The sequence below is a fragment of the Aptenodytes patagonicus genome, chromosome W, assembly GCF_965638725.1.
Source record: "Aptenodytes patagonicus chromosome W, bAptPat1.pri.cur, whole genome shotgun sequence".
Taxonomy (NCBI): Eukaryota; Metazoa; Chordata; class Aves; order Sphenisciformes; family Spheniscidae; genus Aptenodytes; species Aptenodytes patagonicus.
In genome coordinates this window covers 30,928,338-30,949,175 of record NC_134981.1, presented here as the reverse complement: position 1 = coordinate 30,949,175, position 20,838 = coordinate 30,928,338, and the positions used below count along the sequence as shown (strand labels likewise).

Sequence of the window (20,838 nt, the reverse complement as noted above, 5' to 3'; positions counted from 1 at the left end):
CTATTCCAAAGAGGCACAACTTACCACACTGTGCTGGGCCCTGGCCAGCATCTACCAAACACTGCTCGATATTATGCAGCACCCTCAGGGAGAAGAGAGGGAAAACATATCAACAGACACTATGGCTAAACCGGACACTATATCAGCCGCCCCTATAACTAAAAAGAAACAATGGAAGCGGAAGTCAGCTCGTTTAGTAAGGGATGAAGAAGCTTCTCCTAAGAGGGAGCAGGAAAAAGAATCAGAAGAGGCAGCCTGTTCTGCAGCAGAGCAGTCACAAGAACAGGAAGAGGAAGAGACTGAAATCATAAATAAGACAGAAACCACCCGATCCCTATCCCTAAGTGAGCTGCGAGATATGCGAAAAGATTTTAGCTGTCAACCAGGTGAGCTAATTCTCAGCTGGTTACTCCGATGCTGGGATATTGGGCCCAGGAATTAGAGGGAAAGGAAGCCCGGCAGCTAGGATCCCTTGCTAAGGATAAGGTCATTGACAAAGGCATTGGAAAAAGGGGCAGGAGTCCTCAGTCTTTGGCGGTGACTCCTGTCAAGTGTGAAGGACAGGTATCCCTTCAAGGAAGAACTTGCAAATTCCCAGAGCAAATGGACCAACATTAAGGGAGGTATCCAGTATCTGAGGGAATTAGCCATGGTGGAGGTGATCTATAATGACCTGGATGACAACCAGGCATCCAAAGACCCATATGAAATCCGGTGTGTGCGGTCCATGTGGTGAAAGTTTGTACAAAATGCACCGACGACATACACCCACACCCTGGCGATAATGAGCTGGACAGACGCTGAGGCACCAACTATAGATGAACTGGCCGGATAACTCTGAGAATGCGAAGATAATCTCGCTTCCTCCATGCAGGCCTGTGTCTCGGCTGTGGACAGACTGACCCAAAAAATGTCCGACCAAGCCGAGAAGGGTAGGTCTTCCTCACGCACTCCAACCAAGGCCTCAGCTATTAAGTCAGCCTTTTTCTGTTCAAGGGAGAGGGTACCAGTGGCGCACACATGCAACCCTGTGGTTCTTCCTGCGTGACCAGGGGGAGGACATGAGGAAGTGGGATGGTGAACCTACCTGGAGACTAGAAGCTCAAGTAGAGGAACTGCAAGGAAAAACAACAACCAAAAAGCATCCATCCAGGAAAATTGCTGTTCCAGTGTCTGTTGGGCCGAGTAGAAGGGCTGATTGTACTTTTGACCCTGATGAAGGGACTTCTGTTTTGCAGTTACAAAAAATAAGTAATGAAGACTCCGACGAGGAATACAGGGGCCCTGCCTCCAGCCAGGGGGAGGAAAGGGACAACCGGGTTTACTGGACTGTGTGGATTTAGTGGCCTGGCACATCTGACCCACAGGAGTATAAGGCTCTAGTGGACACTGGTGCACAGTGTACCCTAATGCCATCAAGCTACAAAGGGGCAGAACCCATCTGTATTTCTGGAGTGACAGGGGGATCCCAAGAACTGTCTGTGTTGGAGGCTGAGGTAAAGCTTAACTGGGAATGGGTGGCAGAAGCACCCCATTGTGACTGGCCCAGATGCTCCGTGCATCCTTGGCATAGACTACCTCAGGAGAGGGTATTTCAAGGACCCAAAAGGGTACCGGTGGGCTTTTGGTATAGCTGCCTTGGAGACGGAAGAAATTAAACAGCTGTCCACCTTGCCTAGTCTCTCGGAGGACCCCTCTGTTGTGGGGTTGCTGAAGGTCGAAGACAAACAGGTGCCAATCGCTACCACCACAGTGCACCGGCGGCAATATCGCACCAACCGAGACTCCCTGATTCCCATTCATGAGCTGATTCGTCGACTGGAGAGCCAAGGAGTGATCAGCAAGACTCGCTCACCCTTTAACAGTCCCATATGGCCAGTGCGGAAGTCTGATGGAGAGTGGAGACTAACAGTAGACTATCGTGGCCTAAATGAAGTCACGCCACCGCTGAGTGTTGCTGTGCCAGACATGCTAGAACTTCAATACGAACTGGAGTCAAAGGCAGCCAAGTGGTATGCCACAGTTGATATTGCTAATGCGTTTTTCTCAATCCCTTTGGCAGCGGAGTGCAGGCCACAGTTTGCTTTCACTTGGAGGGGCGTCCAGTACACCTGGAACCGACTGCCCCAGGGGTGGAAACACAGCCCCACCATTTGCCATGGACTGATCCAGACTGCACTAGAACAGGGTGGAGCTCCGGAACACCTGCAATGCATTGATGACATCATCGTGTGGGGCAACACAGCAGGAGAAGTTTTTGAAAAAGGGAAGGAAATAGTCCAAATCCTGCTGAAGGCCGGTTTTGCCATAAAACAAAGTAAGGTCAAGGGACCTGCACAGGAGATCCAGTTTTTAGGAATAAAATGGCAAGATGGACGTCGTCAGATCCCAATGGATGTGATCAACAAAATAACAGCCATGTCTCCACCAACTAGCAAAAAGGAAACACAAGCTTTCTTAGGCGTCGTGGGTTTTTGGAGAATGCACATTCCAAATTACAGTCTGATTGTAAACCCTCTCTATCAAGTGACCCAGAAGAAGAACGATTTCAAATGGGGCCCTGAGCAATGACAAGCTTTTGAACAAATTAAACGGGAGATAGTTCACACAGTAGCCCTGGGGCCAGTCTGGGCAGGGCAAGATGTAAAAAATGTGCTCTACACCGCAGCCGGGGAGAATGGCCCGACCTGGAGCCTCTGGCAGAAAGCACCAGGGGAGACTCGAGGTGGACCCCTAGGGTTTTGTAGTTGGGGATACAGAGGATATGAGGTTGGCTATACTCCAACTGAAAAAGAGATATTGGCAGCATATGAAGGGGTTCGAGCTGCTTCGGAAGTGATCGGCACTGAAGCACAGCTCCTCCTGGCACCCCGACTGCCGGTGCTGGGCTGGATGTTCAGAGGGAGGATCCCATGTACACATCATGCAACTGATGCTACGTGGAGGAAGTGGGTTGCACTGATCACACAGCGGGCTCGAATAGGAAACCCCAGTCGCCCAGGAATCCTGGAAGTGATCATGGATTGGCCAGAGGGCAAAGATTTTGGAATATCGCCAGAGGAGGAGGTGACGCGTGCTGAGGAGGCCCCAATGTATAATGAACTACCAGAAAATGAGAAGCAATATGCCCTGTTCACTGATGGGTCCTGTCGTATTGTGGGGAAACTTCGCACTCCACACAGCAGGTTTCCACCTCCAACACAACAAGTTGTAGAAACTGCTGAAGGAGAAGGTGAATCGAGCCAATTTGCAGAAGTAAAGGCCATCCAGCTGGCTTTAGACATTGCTGACCAAGAGAAGTGGCCAGTGCTCTATCTCTCTACTGACTCATGGATGGTGGCAAATGCCCTGTGGGGGTGGTTGCAGCAATGGAAGCAGAGCAACTGGCAGCGCAGAGGCAAACCCATCTGGGCTGCCGCATTGTGGCAAGATATTGCTGCCCGGGTGGAGAACCTGGTTGTAAAAGTCCGTCACGTAGATGCTCACATACCCAAGAGTCGGGCCACTGAAGAACATCAAAACAACCAGCAGGTGGATCAGGCTGCTAAGATTGAAGTGGCTCAGGTGGATCTGGACTGGCAACATAAGGGTGAGTTATTTCTAGCTCTGTGGGCCCATGACACCTCAGGTCACCAAGGAAGAGATGCAACATACAGATGGGCTCGTGATCGAGGGGTGGACTTGACCATGGACACTATTGCGCAGGTTATCCATGGATGCGAAACATGCGCTGCAATCAAGCAAGCCAAGCGGTTAAAGCCCCTCTGGTATGGAGGACGATGGCTGAAATATCAATATGGGGAGGCCTGGCAGATCGATTACATCACACTCCCACAAACCCGCCAAGGCAAGCGCCACGTGCTTACAATGGTGGAGGCAACCACCGGATGGCTGGAAACATATCCCGTGCCCCATGCCACCGCCCAGAACACTATCCTGGGCCTTGAAAAGCAAGTCCTATGGCGACATGGCACCCCAGAAAGAATTGAGTCAGACAACGGGACTCATTTCCGAAACAACCTCATAGACACCTGGGCCAAAGAGCATGACATTGAGTGGGTGTATCACATCCCCTGTCATGCACCAGCCTTTGGGAAAATTGGACGCTATGATGGACTGTTAAAGACTACGCTGAGAGCAATGGGTGGTGGGATGTTCAAACATCAGGATACACATTTCGCAGAAACCACTTGGCTAGTTAACACTGGAGGATCTGCCAGTCATCCTGGCCCTGCCCAATCAAAACCCCTGCAAACTGTGGAAGGAGATAAGATCCCTCTAGTACATATAAGGTACTTGTTGGGAAAAACAGTCTGGGTTATTCCTTCCTCAGGAAAGGGTAAACCTATTCGTGGGATTGTTTTTGTTCAGGGACCTGGGTGCACTTGTTGGGTAATGCAGAAGGTTGGGGGAGTCCAGTGTGTACCTCAAGGTGATTTAATCCTGGGTGAAAATAATCCATGATTTGAGTTGCATGTTATGGGAATTACTATAGCAGGAACCCCTTGTTGCTAGCCAGGCTAGGAGCAAGGGGAGGAGTTCATTGCAATGTTAAACCCTATAACCTGGCCCAAAGGGACCAGGGGTGGAGATTGTAATGGAAATACCTTTGAAATGTTGTAACCCATGATTTGAGTTGCATGTTATAGGAATTACTATCGCAAGAACCACCTGAACCAATGGAGGACAAACTTTACAAGAAGCAGTGCAAGTGCAGCAGTGACCCGACCTGAGCTGGCTTTGGTGCCGAGTAACTCCATGCAACACACCACCTCTCCTGTCCTGAGTGACCACCATCACAGATGGAGCCCAAAGTCACGGACTAAATGAACTCAGTGGTCATTTTATGGACATCTTGCAGACATTCCACAAGGGTGGTCCATAGACTAAGGGAATGATATCTGTGTATTATATCAAAGGATAGGAAGTGGGGGGTGGGTACTGAGAATGTATTGGATAGTGTGGGACCTGAGCATGATGTAAATGGTATGGAATAAGGGGTGGAGAATGTGCTGGTTTGGGCTGGGATAGAGTTCATTTTCTTCATAGTAGCTAGTATGGGGCTATGTTTTGGATTTCTACTGAAAACAGTGTTGATAATACAGGGATGTTTTAGTTATTGCTGAGCAGTGCTTACACAGAGTCAAGGCCTTTTCTGCTTCTCACACCGCCCCACCAGTGAGTAGGCTGGGGTTGCACAAAAAGTTGGGAGGGGACACAGCTGGGACAGCTGACCCCAACTGACCAAAGGGATATTCCATACCATATGATGTCATGCTCAGCAATAAAACTAGGGGGAAGGTTGGCGGGGGGGCTGCTGCTCAGGGACTGGCTGGGCATCCGTCAGTTGGTGGTGCGCAATTGTTTTCATTTGCATCACTTGTCTTTCTTGGATTTTATTTCTCTCTCTTTATTATTTTCCTTTTCATTACAATTTATTATTATTATTATCACTATTATTATTATTTTATTTCAATTATTAAACTTTCTTAGATCAACCCATGAGTGTTCTCACTTTTACCCTTCCAATTCTCTTCCCCCATCCCGCGGGGTGGGGTGGGGGAGTGAGCGAGCGGCTGTGTGGGGCTTAGTTGCTGACTGGGGTTAAACCATGACAGTGATCAAACTGCAGAAAAATAAAATGTCTAGTCTCTTTGCACAAGCAAAAGCTTTGTTTTTTTGATATATGAGTCTATAAAGAGAGTATGTGGGCATGCGAAGGCCGACTTGATTACACAGATCCATAAAGGCATCCGTCCTCTGACTGCTGAATTAGTCCATGGGGCTGTTGTTACTGCCTGGTCAACCATGCTGGGGAAAAAAAAAAACCAAACCAACAAAAAAACTGCAACAAAAACAATCTAGAGCGGATGTAGAGAAAAACTGCTTAGATGCTTAGGGAATGAATGTTTTATCTTACAAAGGAAACAAAAAGAATGTGACTTCTTTAGTCTGCCAAATTGGAAAAGGGATCCCTGTAAAATTCATATGGCGAGGGAGAGGACTGCCCAGGTATTTTGTATTTCACCTGCCATAGCAGAAGCTGAAGAATGAAGACAGAGGTAGAAACTTAGCTGTGCTGAAGAGAAGGAGGAAGTCAGGTAAGTGCAAGGGGAGGAATATTCTAGCTTAAGGTGAAAGTCATACAATGAGAAGAAGAGAACTCATATCAAGCAACGTTTTTATTTATCTTAGTACTGTATCTACTGTAATAAACTGGCAATCCTATAAATATCCTATACAGAGTGCATTCAGACAAGCATCAGTCTGTTTTCCATGGCTGGTATGTCTGATAAAAGTTGACCTGTACTGCCTGTGAAGCAATGCACTTGGCTGAATAATAGTACATTTCTTTGGCACAAGTGCTTGCAGTGGGTGAGTTAACATGACTGACAGAGTTCTGTTTATAATAGCTCAACATGAGTGCATTTATCTTTTTCTCTTCAAAAATTTTGCTGAAAGATAATATTCTACCAAACAATTTCAACTACAAGCTCTGGTAAAACCATTTCTTAGGTTCGGAGTTGTTTGGTTTTGTTACCTGGACCAAATAATGGGTTTTTTTTAATTGGTTTGTCTTCTTGAATCTTATTATAAGTCTTATGTATGGCATTCTAAGGATATTTTGCAAAGTATGTCTAAAAATACAGTCTTTCATATTATTTCAAGTATTTTAAATAATTTATCTTGTGTAATGCTATAGCTTCACATACCGTAGCTCAGCAACCAGAAGCATATTCTGCATGTTAAACCTTGAAATCGGAAATGCAGACTCTTATAATTTTTCCTTTAGACCAACCCCTAATATTGTAATTTTGAGATGTAATGTTTAAAAAACATGGATGTGTTTTTTGATCTGCTGAATGTCTTTCATTGTGCTGTTTAAGAAAGTAAATGGCAAAGATGAGTATTCCCAGTAGCAAACAGTATGACAAAATAATACATAACATACTGATGTTGAAAAGTAAGCAATATTAATCTTTAAACTCTTTTGTATCTGCTACAGACATCACATGGCTGTGTATGGATTTATCTTCCAGAAGAGATTCTTCTGGGGATTTTGATGAAGTTTTCCTTGTTTTTATAGGGTGTTGTTTTTTTTTTACCATCAGCTTCAGTGCTTCATGATCTAAGATGAGCTGAGCCCTCCCCAATCTGTGTATGTATATTCTAAACAAGTAGTCCCCTTTTATAGACTTATTTATCTGGGAACATTATGCAAGTCTGATGTAAAAAGAGAACTTGGGTATGCACAAAAAGTGCTTATTAAAGAAAAACTGATTTAAAGTATGAAGCCCAGTAATGAAATAGAAACTTAGCAGGACCTTCATAAAAAAAAAAAAGAGAAATTGTGTCCTAGCATTTCCTTTCCAAACTTTCTGTTGCTTTCTTCTATCTGATGTATATATGCCCCAGTGATGTACAGAATTTACTCTTTTTAGAAACCTCTAGTACTGCCTCTAATATTGGATCTCACATGATCATTGTACATCTCATGGATTGTCTTTTTCGTTTCAGTGGCAAAAATCTAACTGAGTCCTTCAAATTCCCTAAGCTGATTGAAAATCATCTCTTGAAAGATACTAGAAAATCAACATTGGTTTCTCTCTACCTCCTGATGTCATGTTTCTAGTCTGATTGCCTTTTGGTAGCTTTTTTGGTAAACAGGTATCAGCTGATACAGTTAATATATAAAACTCTTAGATTTTATTTCTTAAAGTCCTGTCTTGTTTATGAAAACTGATATGCAAGATGGTTGCAGGTTTGGATGCTCCTGGAGTGTCTGTCTGACTCCCTCCTGGTTCCAGTAAAGAACTGGTCTCCTGATCATCCCTGGTGTATGCATGATAATTTTTTTCTGAGTTCCCTCCTATAAAGAGCTTCAAGACTCCTTTTGAGAGCGAATTTGCACATGGTTGACACTTGAGAGTTTGCTGCAATATCTGGATATGGGGCCACGTCATATGTGACTCTTTCTACTCTGTGTCATGCCATAGAAGTACCTTGCTGGCCAGATGTGGATCTGTGTGAATGTAGCCAGCTCATTCCAGAGACAGCTCTCTGCGTGTGGATACAAGTCAGGACCTAGGACTTGCTCCCTGGAGTGATCTAAGATAATTAACAGTAGTAGCACTGATTCAGGAGATATTTCAATCCTATATTCCTAACTGGCAAAAGATACAGGCACTTGTATGAGCAAATTTAGCAATTACAATCATGAGCATTCCTAATATAGGTCTATGAGATACACATATAATATCTGTATACGAGATGAGTCCAGTTATCCAGACTCAGGCATGACTTTCTCCACTGGTAACCATATCACTTTTTGGGGTGCAGTTCAAGTTCTAAGAGTTAAATACATCCAGTGAATTGTAGCACAGATCTTTGCACATATATATAACAAATTCTTTATCCAACACATAAAAATAAATGGATGATACTACTTTTTTTCCCAACAGAGTTCTAAAAATGACTTTATGTATATGCAATGTACCTAACATAGTTTACTGTTCCATTAAGGTCTTGACATTGACAATAGGGCATCTTTACCACAGAACAATTCTTTTCCATGGGATGATACACTTTTCAATATATCCATGCATGCAGCAATCCAATGTGGAAAGTGGAAGTTACTAACTGGATATTCAGGTAATGAAGTAACTCCTTTTTTGTACAATGTGTCATATCTCCCCCATGCCCCAAACACAGTTTTATTCTGTTTAATATATTATCATTTCTCTTATTTATTCTGCTAACTTCTCAGGTTTTGATCATATGCAAAAATCTAGAAGGGGCACTTCTAAAATCCAGACAACGTATTCTTTCATTTTGCAAATATTTTGTATACAAATGACTTTCACAGTAGTGGAAAAACTATCAAGAAGAAAGTCTATTAAATTGATTTGAAATTGAGTGATATAGAAGTTTGAATCCCCATGGTGCAGCTTTTTTATATAAATAGGACTCTTGTATAGGTAGCCCTGGACTAGAGAGACTCTGATGCTGGGCTAGAGTTAAGGAATGCAGCAACAGTCACTGGCCAGTGGTTTGTCAAGGGACCTAGTGAATTCCTAGATTGCAGTATAACTCTACCTCTCCACACTGCTGCTCTGTATTTGAGAATTAACCCTTGGTCTGTTCCTGTTTCTGTAGGCTGCAGTCATTGGTTCCCTCCACCATCTTTGTCCAATGAGTCAAAGATTCAGTCATCCGATCCACCAACAAAGAGACTTTGGCTATTTGATATTGTTCGTGATCCTGAAGAGAAAAATGATTTGTCTAAAAAATATCCTCATGTGGTGAAAAAATTGCTCTCACAGCTTCAGTATTATTATAAATGTTCAGTGCCCGTGTTCTACTCTGATGAGGATCCCCACTGTGATCCAGCAGCAACTGGGACTTGAGGTCCTTGGGCATAGTACACAGCACTGCATCCTGCAAAACATCCCTGTAGCAGAGATTGTTTTATGGACTCAGGGTCCTAGTTACATATTTCTTACATTGTTTATTACACTGTTGCTAATTGTGAGCTCATTTAAGAGTATTTTTTACTCTTAAAATATGGTGGGAATCTTATTTCAGTCCTTTCCCACTCTCTCCTTCCCAAAAATTGTATGTGAAATGTTGATAAAATTATAAATCTGTTGTTTGAATATTCTTTGTCAACAATATACCTTTAAAGCAGAAGGTAAAACGTTGCCTCCCTCCCTGAAAGAGATTACTTTTGTTAAAAAGCTGCAGTGAATCATGGCAGCAGGGACATCCAGAATTCTCTTGTGGAATAAACTGATTTTTGGTTTCATGTTTGTCCAGAAGACAAATTCTATTGGAAGCTGTTACATATCTGTAAAGAATACAAAAAAAATACAACAGTTGAAATTATAAATTTTGCTTTTAATGTGCACCTCTGTCCAGAAAAGGGAACAGGCAGAAATCTCACAGAGTAAAAAAAACCAACCTCCCGGAATACAGCAAAATCCCTAATCCCTGTTCACTGTTAACATATCAAACTGGAGTAGAGAATGGTGGTCAACTAGAGGGCAGGGCTGTCAGGCAGAGGGATCTTGACAAGCTGAAGAAATGGGTGAACAAAAACTTCATGAAGTTCAACAAAGGCCACGTCCTGCACTTGGGATGGAATAGCCCCATGTAAGAGTATACACTGAGCTCTGACCAGATAGAAAGCATTTTTGTGGGGAAAAAAACCCCAAAACCAACAAAAAACCCCAACATCTAGGCATCCTGCTGGACAATAAATTGAACAAGAGTTGCCATGTGCTGTCTTGGTGAAGAAGACCAACCAGATATTGCTCCATATTAGCGAGACTGTAGCCAGCACATTAGGAGAAGTGTTTATTCCCCTCTGTTCAGGACTGGAGCACAGCATCACATTTGGGGCTTCCCTGTACAAGAAAAATATTGACAAACTGGAGTCAGTCCAGTGGAGCACCATGATGATGATCACGTGGAGGAGAGCAAACAAGGGAAGGCTAAAGAAATGGGTTAGTTTATGCTGGAGAAGAAAAGAGAAAGGGGAAATTGCTATCTTCAACTACCTAATGTGAGGGCATAGAGAAGATGAAGCCAGACTCTTCTTAGAGGTGCACAAAGATGAGAAGCACACAGGGAACACATGAAGTTCCAATTCAATCTAAGAAAAAAAAAAAAGGAGAAATCACACCATGTGGTTAGTCAAATATTGGAACTGTGCGGCTATGGCATTCCTATCCTTGGAGATGTTCAAACCTTGGTTGGAGAAGACCCTGAGCAATGTGATCTAACTCTGAAGTTGGATCTAATTTGAAGTTGGCCCTGCTTTGGTAGTAGTGGTGGGGAACAACCAGGTGACCTCCAAAGGGCCTTTTCAGCATGAATTATTCAATGATTCTATGATTAACAAAACCTTACTCTTATTGCCTGCCTATGTGGTGAGTACCCTTTCTTCTCAGATTTTGTTTGTTTATTATCACAGTAGAGTCTGTTTTCATCTTGAAGTGGGCTCTGAGCCATGAAGAAACCAGACCAAGCAGCATTTCTCAGTTACTCATCAAATTTATGCAAGATCAACCCACCATCTCTCTTAATGTCTCAAACCTCTGGAGTCTGGCCAGAGTTCTGGTACTGCTTCTCAGTGTCCTTAGCCAAGTTCTCAGGCAGAGCTCTAGCTGTCATCCTCTCCAGAAAGTAGGGATCTAATTGCCTATTTTCAGGGTCCAGGATCAAGTCCTATATATTGCACTAAAATTTTGCACACCTTTTCCCAGTTTTCCCTCAGGAGACTTGTGCTAATTGTTAGCAAATAGATTAATGAAGAGATGGACTTGACAGAATTTGTGCATTTTTAAAATAAAAGGATAAAGCATGGAAAAGATGAAACTTAAGAAAACTTAAAATGCATATAAAAATGAACAGCAATTCCTGCTTTCTGAAACAGCTGATTCTCCATTACACTGTCTTAAATCTAGCTTGCCTTTTCCACCTTTGATATGTTCCTACAAGTAGAAGTGAAGCCAAAGCTCTCCAGAAGCCTGTTCAGCTGTTTGTCTTTTTCCCAGTCTCTCATTTCTCTTTCTCCTTTGTCACTTCTGTCCCTTTATTTCAGTATTTTTTCTATTCTATTTCATTCACTCTCTTCAGCCTTGAAGGTGGGGAAAGAAGAAAAATAGTTTGAGAGGAAATAATTCTCCTATAGTGGGCAAACCTATATTCTCTGTGGTTTGGTTGGATGTGTTTTGGAACCCTGTGTCAGACCAAGGTTCAATATCCTCCATTCATTCATCAGAAAGCAGATGGTTGCAGCCAGGGTATAGCCAGGGCAAGCATATGTGATAAGTTCTCCAGATTGTCTCTCACCTTCTAAACTATCGCTTCAGAGCCTCAGAGATTTAACTTCTGTGTATTTAGTTGCCGTCAGTGATTTTTTCTCTTCCATGAGGTTGCACAACCTTTCCTTGAACCCTTGTAAACTGTTGCTATTCACACAATCCTTTTCTATATTTCCACAGCTTAACTACACACTCTTTGAAGAATCATCTCTGTCTGTTTATGACCTGCTTCCAGGTAATTTGAATTTTCACTGGTAAAATATGTATGCTGTGACAGAAGCTCTTACAATATCACATTTAGCAACTTTCATATTAACCAATATCTTTAAAATATCAAAAAAGAATTTATATGTTCTGCAAAGGTAGTCTCCGAACTGATACATGATCATATCTCCTTCCATTTCACAAAACTCATTTAAGCTTTTCTTTCTATCATGTGTGACTGTACACTCAACTACTGCTCAGATTTTGGCTAACACGCAGCTCATGCTAAGGCCTGATATATGCTGGGAGAAGTGCCATTAAGTCAAAGCGAGAACAACACGTAGCCAGGACACGATGGACAGGAAGGAGTAAAGGTCATTATGCAGCCATTATCACCTGCAGCTTGCTTTCTCCTGCAGCCATAATAATTACATATTAATTGTCTGGCAATTTCTTCAGAATCCACTAACTTATGGAAATGGTATAGACCAAACTTCCAAGCTGGAAGGTATAAATACGTCAGCTTACCCAAAAATCTTTGGAATCAGATCCAACAGCAGCTGGACTGCTGAGGCTTTCATGCTTCTCAGTGTGATACAGGGGACACCCGCACCGTGATGGAGGAGGAAGGATGAGCACTCTCACCATCAGCTAGGTAAGTATTTTGCTCATAGGTGCATGAGTTATGAATTAGAGAACTTGTGGGTTAGAAACCTCACGAATTAAGTGAATTCACGTGTTAGACTAGTCTGTACGAATGGGATCGAGCCCTTGTTTCATGTGTGTGTTTGTTTTCTTTCCTAATGAGCTCCTAAAATAATTTACAGAGTACGTTGTCCTGTAAATTTGACAGATCCAAATGGACTGTGACAATCATGGCTTCACAGCACAGCAGCATTTCACTTTTGAGCTTTTGAAGATTCTTTATGATAACTGAGACTCAGACTCCATTATTTGCTGACCACAGCAAGGGATGGAAAACGCAAGCAACAAAACCTTTTTATAAACTATGGCATCACCTTGACAAAGCTTACATCTTCCTTCAGTAGCTCTAGAAAACCTTTATTGCCCTTCCCTTTCCTAACTATTGCAGTTTATTTATTTTATACCAATATAATGATTTATGCTAGTTTATAACTTATCTGTTTAATACTGCAACTTTAAGTTTCATATCCTAATTTTCTGTAGCATATAGTTAGTAACATGGTTTGGAATATGGGATTCTGAAAGAATAAGATGTCAAATCACCTTGTGCAACTTTTAGTGTTACTATTTCTGTATTTTATGCATTAATGATACAGCTTGGCCTTCAAACGCCTTTTTGAAATAAATCATCCAAATATCAGAGGTTCCATCTGTTTAGTACTCTATTCCTTATTCATTCAGAATGTGTTGGTTAATTTATTCTTGCAATCAAAATGCAGATGGAGAAGTTGACAGCCATTCCCCAGTATATAAGGCAAGTAGATCCAATGAATTTACATTATCGTCACTCTTTCAAGAGTTGGCTGGTTTTTTCATAGTGCATACTTATTTAGCACTCTGTCTACACAAGCAGACATGTAAGACTAGAAAGCTTACTGTTCTCAGTCAATACCCACATATAATGTTTTAGTTTATAATAGCAATTACAGGATGTGGTTGCCACAATAACAAGGGACTGAACTCGGGGGTGGGGGGAGGGCGGAATTTCTGCCCTACATTCCTGTGTGTCATTCAGCATTCTGCACTCATATTACATGAGGAAAGATGTTGGCATACCCACAAAAGTGGGGACTTCTGTCAATGATATTTTTAATATAGTTACTGATCTTCTTATGCTGATATCCAATTTCATGGAAAAGAAAGAAACATCAGCTAACTTGTAAAAGCTCAAGTAATTTATGCGTTTGAGTCTCCTATCAATGTTAGCTCCTTGGCTAAAGTTAGAAAAGAACTTCTAATTTTAGTTTCAGAGGTAAGTAGAGCTTTTATATGTTCTCTTTTCTTTATGTTCTGCAATCTACATTTTAATATTTTGCTAATAGAAGTTCATCTACCAGGAAGAGACTGTGGCATGTCATTATCTTCTGTAGGTATTAAATTCACCCTCTATTTATCCTTTTTCCTTACAAAAAGATGTTATATTTTAAAATCCAAGGATTCATTATTTTCTCAGCTACAGTACACAAAATTATTTAATTCCTAATTATTTTCCATGGGTGGTCTTTCATAAAATATTTTAATTGAACTGGGTTAGAGAAAAAAAACAGCTGGCTGACACATTTAGTTTGGCATCACCAAAGAGTTGTATATTGTTCAGTTGTTTCAAATTGGGAAGTACAGAATTCTTTATATGTTTTGTGGTTACTTGAGTAGCATTCAAAAATGCAAGCATTTTGAACTCTAAATAAAACTTCATTTCATCCCTTTCCAAGTTAAGATTCATTCTTAATCTAGCAAACATCTGAGCATTTTGAATTCAGAAGTCCTCATATTTATATTGTAAAAATTATTTAAGCTTCGGAAAAGTAACCAAGTTTAGGAAGAATGCTCGTACTGGCTATTCATTCTGCATTGCTTATTTATAAAAAGATGCACACAAACAACAAAGGGATGATTTTATAAGCAAAACAGAAGATCTGGACCTGTTCTTGAGTCAAAGGCCCTATATTCAGCCTGAAAATAATTTGTCCAACTTTCCTAAAGTTGATAAATGGGGCTTGGATGAAACTCTGAGTTTAATCCTCTTCAGAATCTCTGAACGGAAGAACCCAGAGTTTAAACCCTTGTGGTCTGTGTGGATTTGAAGCTCCACTAGCAGTCCCTGTTGGTCTCTGGGAATTTGCCTCTCATCTCACTCTCTGACAAAGTGGTTTAATGGTAGTAATGCTACTAGGCGTATTTCCAAAGCTCTTCCATGTTTTCTTTAAGAAGCAGTAAACAAGCTTGAGGTTATAGAGAGAATCCTATTAGACCTGCGCCACCCTATTGCAGACATACAAAAGAGTCGTGATGAAAGGGATGATAGTGACAGAAACACTGATACGACATGTGTGATGGAGTCTGGCACACCAGGACACGCTATCTGTATGCATAGTCATGTTTGTAATCCTAGGGCCTGGGAAACCCAGATGAGAAATAGGCAAGTGAATCACAAAACACAGAAGGCAAACAGTCTAAATGAAAGAAAACTTGACAAAGAAAAAATATATAATGTCAAGCAATACATGCTAATCCAGAATCTAACCGTAGGTGTGGGATGTGCTTAGCCTAGGAACACCAAACCATTGCCAAGATGTAGCAGTTGTCAAAGGAGAATTCGTTTTCCTGCCTACCTGTTCCTTTGACGGCCCACTGCAGGCCCCCCTCCAACTGGACCCTGAGGCTGTGTCTCTCTCATAATTCTAACCTTGGCTCCAACACGATGGATGGCCCTTTCTACAGCCCAGCCCTTCCCTTGGTAGCCCCTTTGCAGCCCCACCCTAAGCGGACCCACAGGTTTCGTGTCTTTCTAGCTATAAATAAGCTGAGGTTTGTAATGGGAAAGTAGTGCTTTTGCTAAGAGGAAAAAAAAAAAAACCACACCAATTCTAAGTTTGAGGAGGTTTGTAAGCAATATTTTTGTCAGCAGGTTTCCAACTGAGTGTTTTAACTCTTTCAGCTTACTGTCTTTGTCAGCTGCAGACAAACAGTGGACTTGATTCAGGTTGTTATATGGGAAGATCCTGGTTAAATGTACGGTGTAGAGAGTTCCCTGGGGTCCCAAGCTGCTTTGAATATTCTGATTCCAGTGCTCTCACATGTCTTCTTCTGGTGCTGTACAATGAGCTCATCTACACCGAGCAGAACTGCTGCAAGGAACAGTAAAAACATTTTGGCACGCGGCAGGCAGAGTGAGTCAGCCATCCAACCATGGATGGGTTCAGTGACGGCCCTTGTTATAATTGCATACCGTGGTTAGCGGAGGCAAAGAGGGGGATGCATTAATTTCTTGTTGTGTTAGTGTTCCCTCCTGAGAGTGTTATTTTTGTGGGGTGGAGTGGAGAGATATTGGAAAGGTTGGTGATACATCTGCTGCCAAGTTTCTAAAAAGTGACTATTGGCTGCCATCATCAAAGCAGCTACTGGCTGTTGATCCCCTAATTCTGGCTAAACTCAGTAGCAACAAAGGAAGCTATATTTTGTCTGCAGATCTATAGTTAGAAAAAGTACAGTCAGAATCGCTAGATTTGGATCTAAGGAATGCAGTGCTTATTTGGACAAGTCTTCAAAAGCCACAACAAGGTACTACACCAAAGCCACAGTTCTGTGCTGCCAGATTCTGGCATTCAGGACAGTGATAAAAATAAAGAACTCTGTCTTGCTTTGTGCCATCACATTTTCAGATTACTGTTCAAAATAAGCCCCAACAGTCAATTTCTGGAGGATCATAATTTTTTTCACTCTGCCCTGTGTATTAGTGGTAAGAGGAGCCTTTAAAAGGCTGTGAAAATCATAACAACTGTCATCCCAAAACCCACGAAAACACTGCTGCCTTGTAGGTGGCCCTTATAGATGTACTGAATTTTCACTCTAGTTCTTGTCCCCTTTGCTTTGTTTTCAAATATTCTGTTTTGCAAGTCATATTTGATTGATAAAGCACCATCTGAAATAATCCCAAGGTGGCTATTAATCTGGTCTAGTCACACACCCCTGCCCCAGCAGTGACATGTTGTAGAAACAAAGTCATTCTCCTGCCTTTTCAGTTCTGTTTTGGCTTTACTTTATAATGAAGATGGCGTGGTCATGGTATATTAATCAACTGGATAAGAGCAACATATACATTAACATTATTCTGCTTCTAGCTAAAGCTCTGAGATTAATATAGTGGAGAAGCCTGGCTAAGAATTTACTGACAGTTTTCTTTTGCCATAAATTCAGCCTAAAAAAATCCAGAACAGCTGAAATGGCACAGCCTTTGGCTGAGTAAAAAATAGGCACATTTATAATATCAAAGAAGACTTATGAAAATATCCCAGCTGGATTTTGAAAAATGTAGGAGGGAATAGAGTGGAACAGTTGCATTTCTGTTTATATTTTCCCTAGAAAGTAGCCCACTGTGAAGAAACATTTACAGAAGTGAATGATTGAGAGATTGTCTCTTAGAGGCAGCAGGTATAAGGTGTCTGAAATTCCTTTGAGTTATAATTGCTTGTTAACAACAGGATTTTTTGGTAATTATTTTTGCCCACAATACACAGGGATTTAATGTACATTGTTTTATGTGGAGAATTTTTTAGAATTCCGCCTTTTTCTGTATTTACTTTATAATAAAGAAAATAAGGCCATGGTATAGTAAACAAATGGCTAAAAGCAAAATTTTCTTTAATTATTATTCCACCTCTAGAAAATGGAGACCATTTTCTTACAAAAAGGAAGATTTTTCAATCCAAATTTTTATTCTATTTATAGCAATAAATAAAATTGCAATTAGCCATCTTTTTGGCTATAAAGACTGAGTTAAGAGGCAAGTCTAATTATTAACCCACAAATATTATTGATGATATTTGTACTATTCAATGAATTATGCATTTTATGTTTAACTTGTGACATAAAATATATATGAACCCAGTCCAAAACCCCAAATCCAAACAAAGCAAGCTTCTACTTTATCTAAGTTTGTTTTACTTCTAAATTTCACATTTTGGGTCTCTGGTTCTAAATACCAAGATGAAATTACTCAGTGCATTAACATCTATTTTTTCAGAAGCAGTGATGATGCTGATACCCTGCTATAATAACATCATTTAACAGCCATTCTTCTCATGACCTATAGAAATGTATTTGTAAGCATCACGAGCTGCTAGCAAAAGCTGACTTTTTAATAGCAGCCACTATCCATCCTTTTACTTAATATGATTTAATGACATTTGTTTGATGGCATGTCCAAATAAAGTAATGGCCTCATTTTATATGTAAGTGCTGTTTTTATCCATAGTTTATTTTCATTGTGCTTTGTATAAATGTACTGCTGATGTGCATTAGAATAAAAGAAAATGTTTTTTTCACACTTGGTGAAATCACTTAGACTTCATCCTAAACTTTACCCAGGCCATAAGTGACTATAATACAGTGATAATCATCAAAACTCTAGATGTAGCAGAGATCTGGAATCGTTTAGATCCATAACTCTCAGCCCAAAAAGTGCATGCAACTGCAGCAGCCTCGAAGCATTGTTTCCTTCCACTGCTGTTTTAGGAGCTGACTACTGCATAGATACCTCTGTATTGTCAGAGTGAAAGAGTTAGTCAACTCAAAACCATGGCTTCAAGTAAATGCAGTGTTTGTGAAAGATCTTTGTCCAGGAGCTGCACTCAGAAGATTCTGAATTAATTAATGATTAATTAACATTTGTGTGCCTTAGTTGCCCATATGAAAAGAAGGAAAGGAGAGGATATTGTGAGAAATAGAGACAGGGCTGTGTCAAAAATGGTGCCTTTTGGAAAAACTTTGTTCAAGATATTGATCACTCAACCTGAGTGCAGTCATGGTTCCAGCTTGTTTTATGAACTGGCCCAGTCTAGTTATAGAGCCGAATTAAGGATTCCTGTTCATAATGTAAACTGGAATCATGTTCTCAGTTCAGGGAAAACTTTGATTCTTGTTCCCTGATAAAGTTATATTTGTTGTGGAATCATGGGCTTATTTTGAACAGTAATCTGAAAATGTGATGTGCCAACAACTGTTAACCTATGTCAATGTTGGAAGAAGAAAAACTTACTCTCTCAGTTAATAACTTGATTTTTTTTTATCTATGCATATTACAAACACTCTATTCTTGTTGAATGTTATTTTAGTTTTTTTCATTGGGTGTTTATCTTTAAAATAAATGTTAGCTAGATATGACTCCAGAGAAAGATATCAAACATACATTTATTCATAGAACTTCAGTTTCAAAACAAACCTGCGAGTATTAGGAACTATCATTAATAGAATTTACTGTCTTGAAAATGTTATAATCTCCATTTACTCCTTGAAAATGTAATAATCTCCATTTCCTCGTCCTTCTGCTCAAAAACCTGGAAATGAAAGAAGTTTTTTCATAAAGATCAAATGATAGCTACAAACCCTAGAAAGAAAAAAATATGTTTAAGATAGAATTTTATTTTGGTAGACTGATAATAAAGCCTATACAGACAGAGAGTCTAGTAAACCTGTTAGATTTCTATAGTTCTAAAATGGGCCCATATTTAGCTTTATGTTACTGCTTAGAAATCAAGTTCCAAAAAGCTGTAACAGTGGCTACTGTTCTTTCCCTTAGGGTCTGAACAAGGAAATCCAATGTTTTCTGGTCAGCAGTAGGAGTTCCACTTTGTAATTTGACACTCTTCATTCCTCTCCTCTCAAAGGCAGTAAACCAAAAAATTAAAGGCAGAACAGATTTTCAAATCGTGTAGCATTTGCAAATCCTCATGCACCTTTAATGATTTGTTGACACATACAAACGGAAAGCTTCATGGCCTGGCCTTTCTCTTGTCAGTTCCTGCTCTCATCACATCATCTAGTCATGCACATTTCACTAAGAATTCATGCTTTCACATTTCTCCGATTTCAGCCCTATTGTTCCAAATTCTTGAGAAATTATAAGAGTCATAGAAGAGCCAAGATCTTCATGTTAGGAGGCTGATATAGCTCTACTGTAGCCAACTGAGCTATGCTAGTTTATACCAATGTATTGGGTTTGTGTGGCAAGGTTTTGGTTGTGGTGGGGGCTACAGGGGTGGCTTCTCTGAGAAAATGCCAGAAGCTTCCCCTGTGTCCAATAGAGCCAATGCCAGCCAGCTCCAAGACGGACCCGCTGCTAGCCAAGAATGAGCCAATCAGCGATGGCAGTAGCGCCTCTGTGATAACATATTTAAGAAGGGGAAAAAACTGCTGCACAACAGCAGCCGGGAGAGAGGAGTGAGAATATGTGAGAGAAAAAACCCTGCAGACACCAAGGTCAGTGAAGAAGGAGGGGGAGGAGGTGCTCCAGGTGTTGGAGCAGAGATTCCCCTGCAGCCTGTGGTGAAGACCATGGTGAGGCAGGTTGTCCCCCTGCAGCCCATGGAGGTCCACAGTGGAGCAGATATCCACCTGCAGCCCATGGAGGACCCCACGCCGGAGCAGGTGCATGCATCCGAAGGAGGCTGTGACCCTGTGGAGAGCCCGTGCTGGAGCAGGCTCCTGGCAGGACCTGTGACCCCGTAAAGAGAGGAGCCCATGCTGGAGCAGGTCTTCTGGCAGGACCTGTGACCCTGCAAGGGACCCACACTGGAGTAGTCCGTTCCTGAAGTAGTCTCCCGTGGGTGGGACCCATGCTGGAGCAGTTCGTGAAGAACTGCAGCCTGTGGGAAGGACTCACGTTGGGGAAGTTTGTGAAGGACTGTCTCCCGTGGGAGGGACCCAACACTGGAGCAGGGGAAGTGTCTGAGGAGGAAGGAGCAGCAGAGCCAACGTGTGATGAACTGACTGCAAGCCCCATTCCCTGTCCTCCTGCACCACTCAGGGGGAGGAGGTAGAGAAGTCGGGAGTGAAGGTGATCCCGGGAAGAAGGGAGGGATGGGGGGAAGGTGTTTTAAGATTTGTTCTTATTTCTCATTATCCTATTCTGGTGTTAATTGGTGATAAATTAAATTCCCCAAGTCGAGTCTGTTTTGCCTGTGACAGTAATTGCTGAGTGATCTCCCTGTCCTTATCTCGACCCACAAGCCTTTCGTCATATTTTCTCTCCCCCCATCTTGTTGAGGAGGGGGAGTGATAGAGCGGCTTGGTGGGCACCTGGTGGCCAGCCAAGGTCAACCCA

The 20,838-nt window shown here is 41.7% G+C and overlaps 1 pseudogene; it reads left to right on the top strand.

Moving 5' to 3' along the window:
• LOC143171955 (arylsulfatase B-like) overlaps positions 1–9,422 on the top strand; it is a 96,888-nt pseudogene extending 87,466 nt beyond the window's left edge.
• Positions 9,423–20,838: the final 11,416 nt, after the last annotated feature.